Raw genomic sequence first — 5,161 nt, forward strand, 5'->3', positions numbered from 1 at the left:
GTTTCAACTGTCTCCAGGCTGCAACATGGGGCTTAAGCTCATAATGTTTTTGAGGGTAACTGCCCTGTCAGATACTAACAGCTCCAAATTGCATATCCCTTATGAAATGGAGCATAAAGCTTCTTTTGTTTGTTTGTTTGTTTTGTTTTGTTTGTTTGAGGCAAGGTCTCACTAAACTGACCTAGAACTTGCTATGTAGATCAAGCTGGCCTTAAACTTACCAAGATCCACCTACTTCTTCCTCCTGAGTAAGGGCTTCTTAACTGGAGAGTCTGTGGACTGATGAACCAGCTAATCAGTCTTTAGAGTCATCCTCTCTACAAATACCTGACTGCAGCTCTCCACTCTGTCAGCCACTGTTTAGAGAGCCTGGACCAAAGGCTAAATATTGAAGTGAAGTGAATTGAATTGAAGATATGCCTTTACACGAAAGCGCTGTCGTGTTTTATATTCTTTTGGATAAGTGAACCTTGCTGCACCCTCCCTTTAGGAAAGGCATATATACAGCTGATTTGTGTTGCTCCAATGAGGATGTTTGTCACTCAAATAGTATTGTACATATAACATTCGCAGTTGTGGAAAACAAGCTTAGTCTCTTACTGAAAATATTCATGCCTCTTGTTTTTCAAAGATAAAACTATATAACTCTAGTAAGAATTCATGAGACTTGGACTTGAGAAGCAAAGAGACTTCATGAGGACCAAGTACCAGTGCTGTTGCTATAAACTTTCAGTCTAGGGTACTGTTTCTCAGTCTATTCCCCACTCTCACTCCTAAAACATTTGGCAGTGTCTAGAAACATTTTTTGTTTGTCAGAACTGGTAGTAGCAGTGCAGTACCTGGTAAGTGGATAGGGATACCATTAAATGTCTTACAACACACATGACAACACGACAAAGGACCATCTGGGGCACACACACATACACACACACTAGGGTCGGGATATGGTGGGGTTTGATTTTTCAAGACAGGGTTTCTCTGTGTAGCCCTGGCTATACTGGAACTCACTCTGTAGGACAGTCTGACCTCAGACTCTGAGATCTGCCTGCCTCTGCCTTGACCACTGGTGTTTAAAGGCGTGTGCCACCACTGCTGAGTTCAATACATACCTTTAATCCTGACATTTGGGAAGCAGAGGCAATTAGGAGGATCTCTGGGAATTCTAAGGTCAGCCTGGCCTACTTAGAGAGTCCCTGGCCAGCCAGAACTACACAGGGAAGCCCTGTTTCTGAGATGGGGGTGGAGGCGAGTGATTGACAGGTCCTGACAGCCCAAAGTGAGAGTGGGCAAATTTTGGCAGAAGCAGAACTGAAGGGAGACAAATGAGGATGCTGTGATTTATAAGGGCCTTCTTGCAGTAGTGTGCTAGCTTTTCAATAACCATCTGCTCGGCCATCCTTAAAGGTAGACATTAGCTGTCTTTATTTTGTAAATGGGGGAATCCAGTTGTAAAGATGTGGTATCGCACCCAGCTTGAGCTGTAAGAAGTAAGAGTGGAAAGTAGAGGCAGCACTCCCCGCCTCCAGTATAACAACCTCGGCGCTCCGTGGCAGGCCTGCCTCTTGTTCCCTCCTCTCCTGAAAGGCTCTTAGCAGTTAACTTGCCAAAGAACAGTTAGTGATTTCATCAATGATAATGTCAGACTTAGCAAGGATTGTGGGAGAGATTCCCTGCCTTACTACGCAGAGAGCCCTTGGGAAGGAAGTGCATTCACAAGAAACCGTGCGTGCGTGTGTGCGTGCGCCTAGGCAGAGCGCACTGAGACGAGGAAAGGCCGACCGACGAGAATGGGTTTCATCTGTTTCAGTGAGCTCAGAGGTGTTCTCTGATAGGGGCAGCAGATACATAGCAAAGACCTTTGAGAGGGAGGAAAAAGTTGAGGGGTTTTAGGATTTAAGTGTTCTGCTAATGGGAACTGTGTTAAGTAGCAATAAGACTCATTGTGAAGCCCAGGGCAGAAGGATATTCTGTCAGGAATTCTAGGGAAGGGCCATGAGAGACCATAAAGAGCCAGCAGTTCAAATGATGGAGCTGAAGGGGATGGTGCTTGAGGGGAGCACAAGCAGTGTTGGCGGTTAGGGCACAGGGCGCCTCCCAGCCACTCCATGCTGTGCTTAGATCTCCTTCCACAGACCCTTGGTTTCTTCAGCTGCTTGCTGCTGTCGGGCCCTGCACCCTTCCAGCATCTCTCTTCCCTTTCTGCCTCCTTGACTAAACAGCCACAGTTGATGTGCCCATCTCCAGCTTCTGCACCCACTGCAGCCTCGTTGTGCTGCTGCTTGCTCCAGGCTGTTACAATTCAGTTCTCTTGGACTCCATCCTAGGAGCATTTACTGAAGCACTCAGAGGACCTCTTTATGAGGCCTGGGCTTTATTAGTGAAGTTCCCAGCGTTGTGTTACTTGTCTTCTTGGGGCAAAGCCTGTGCCTCACTGTTGTGCTGTTACTCTGCCTAGGAGGGAGAACCAGCCTGACTTCCTGACTAGTGCATTGCTGCCTCGCTTGGGGCAGATGATCACGTGGGCAAGAGGTTGAGAGGTTGCAGCCTTAACTCTACTTAGAAAGCAATGGTCTCTAGCGGCTTCCTTCACGCTGACGAGTCTTAGGATGCAGGCATGGTTGCACCTTGTCCTAAACAAGTTTTCTGTTGGTGCCTGAACCTTACTTAGCCCAGCCTTTTCTATCCACCTCACTTCTCTTGAATGCAGAGGGGACCGGGGATAAAATAGATCTCAGGTTTTGTTTGGTTTTGCCATGTTTTTCTATGCACACTGAAAAGCAATACTATTTTTGATTCTTATCTCCTCTTTCCAGAGGCTTAAAATCTGCTTGGCCTCCCCAGGCTCCAGCCGGGCCCTCTTCCCCTGCACAATTCACAACCCTGATCAATCTCTGTCTCCCTGAGCTCCTTGGGTCATTCCTCTGGTTTGACAGATTGTCTCTCTTAGATAAGTATCTGCCTATTGTTTTACCCACTAGCTTCTAGAAAGACACTGGCTCGAGGTTGCTGTGGGTGAGCTTGTGAACAGTGGAGCTTGCCATGGGCTTTGATCTCTTTTCCAGGGGCCAGTGGGATGACTTCAGGGTTTGGGTCTTTGCCTAGAGTGATGTGTGTTTCGTTAGACTTGTTTACCTCATGGTTAGGGCCCAAGTGCCTGGACCAAGAAGGAAACCACATGTTTATACTCTTTGTGTTTCAGGCCATTGTCCTGATGCTGCTGACTTCAGTGGCACAAGAATGTGTCTCTGCCTTTGTTTCCTGAGACTTCTCAGAAACTTACCCTCCCTACCTGTTGGTGCTCCCATTCAGTTGCCCTCTGGCCCTCCCCCAGTTTGAATTCTCCAAAGTAGCAAAGTTTCTAGGGTACTTAGGGGTTACTGTGGGCTAGAGATATGCTCGTCTGTTCTCCCTGGTCCCCTTGTGTGGGCCATTCTGCAATGGACACATCATGGTGACTTTCCCTCTGCAGCTGTGCTGGCTTCTAGGCTGACGACCAGGTTGAGGCTCCCCCACATCCCGTTCATGGGTTGGCCTCTGTTCTGGACAAGTAAAACCGTGTGTGAGGTGACGCAGTTGCTTTTACACACAAGGAACCTAGTTCGTATAAGTGGCTACAGTGTTTTCCAAAGACGGCCTCTGGCTTTTTCTAGTCATTGTTTCAGTTTTCTGTGTCTGGACTTGGACATGGAGGGCTCTCACTTTGGTTGTTTTGGAGTAACGATTCTTTATGAATGGTCTGCCCAGAAAACAAATGCGGGTTAGTTCCAGGCAGCCTGTGTTCAATTAGATGTCGGTCACAGAGCTCGCTGAGCACAGATGCTGACACGGGCTCTGGTGGGGTTAGCGTTGCCTTTCCCTTAGGCCCTTCTCTTCTTGTTGTTTATATTATGTTTTTGCAGAAGCAATATATGTTTATTTTAGAAAATATGATAGACAAAAAGAAGAAGCAGCAATACCCCCTTCCACGTCTGAGGGATAGCCAAGTCTCTGACACATACCCCACAGCTGCCTGAGAGCCTCCTGCAGCCCTTAGCTAACTTGTGTAGTTGCGGTTGGCTATTTTTCCTAGGGAAAGATCTTTAGCTCCCACTGGATTCTCAAAGTTAAGGATCTTAGGCGCTTTTCTAGTCTATATTATTTCTTACGTTGGTAGGAGCAAAGTAAAACCAAACTGTGGTAGCCGAACTACTGTTTAACTGGGGTTTGAGTATCTGGAGAGGCTGTGTGCAGATGATGTGAGCTTAAGCTTGCTATTGTAGCAGCTGATAGTTAAAAGGAGACAGTGACAATTATTTCATTCCTTAAACATAGCACTTATTGATCCTTTGCTGTGTACCAGTTTCTTGCTAGCAGCTGTGGCTCTTTCTTTCTTTCTAAATAAGATAGGAGTATGGGAGACACTCCAAGAACAGTTGCTGTGTGTGAGTTGGCAGCTGTGATAACCATCGGCCTTGTCATTCAGTGGCCTAGTTAGGTGAGATGAGAAGTGTGTGTGTAGCCTGACAGATGTGTGCAGCTGATGGTCTTGCTTCCACTTCTCTCTTGCCTGCCTCAGGCATCAGTAAGCCCTGGGTTGCCCCAGGCCCTTGAGCCTACTGTCTGCAGGCTTCTGCTTGCTACCTGTTCTATCCCCTTTCTCTGGTATGGTAACAGAATCTAGCCCTGCAGGGAGAGATGAAGAGGGATGGAGCAGAGAGTATTTCCCTTGTGGCCAGTTTCATGCAGCGTTGGCACAGGATTCTCAGGATATGTTTTGGGGAGTGGATTTGTCTCACTGATAAACCACCATTGAGACACAGTGTTGTGTTTTAGATTATAGAAACCACTTTGGGCTGGTTCACTCTGCAGGGGACATGTGAAAGGGCACTTCTGACTTTCAGGCCTGCTGCTCCAAAAGCTTTCTGGTTTACTTTTGTAGCCCAGGCTGCCCTCAAACATACAGCAATTTTCCTGCCACAGCTATTCAGTTTGCCAACTCTTCTGGTCAAAATCAAGATGAGTCTCAGCTTCCAAAGGCAAAAAACCAGCCTGGAGCCCCTCACTCCTACAGAGATGCTGCAGCCTCGAGCCCCTCACTCCTTCAGAGATGCTGCAGCCTCCAGCCCCTTACTCCTACAGAGATGCTGCAGCCTCCAGCCCCTCACTCCTTCAGAGATGCTGC

At 47.5% G+C, this 5,161-nt stretch overlaps 1 protein-coding gene across 1 annotated transcript in view; it reads left to right on the forward strand.

The window, feature by feature from the left end:
• Nucleotides 1–5,161, forward strand: part of Mrps18a (mitochondrial ribosomal protein S18A) — a 17,355-nt gene that overhangs the window by 1,371 nt on the left and 10,823 nt on the right. The window lies entirely within an intron of this gene.

This window comes from Mus caroli, chromosome 17 (assembly GCF_900094665.2).
Source record: "Mus caroli chromosome 17, CAROLI_EIJ_v1.1, whole genome shotgun sequence".
Lineage (NCBI taxonomy): Eukaryota > Metazoa > Chordata > Mammalia > Rodentia > Muridae > Mus > Mus caroli.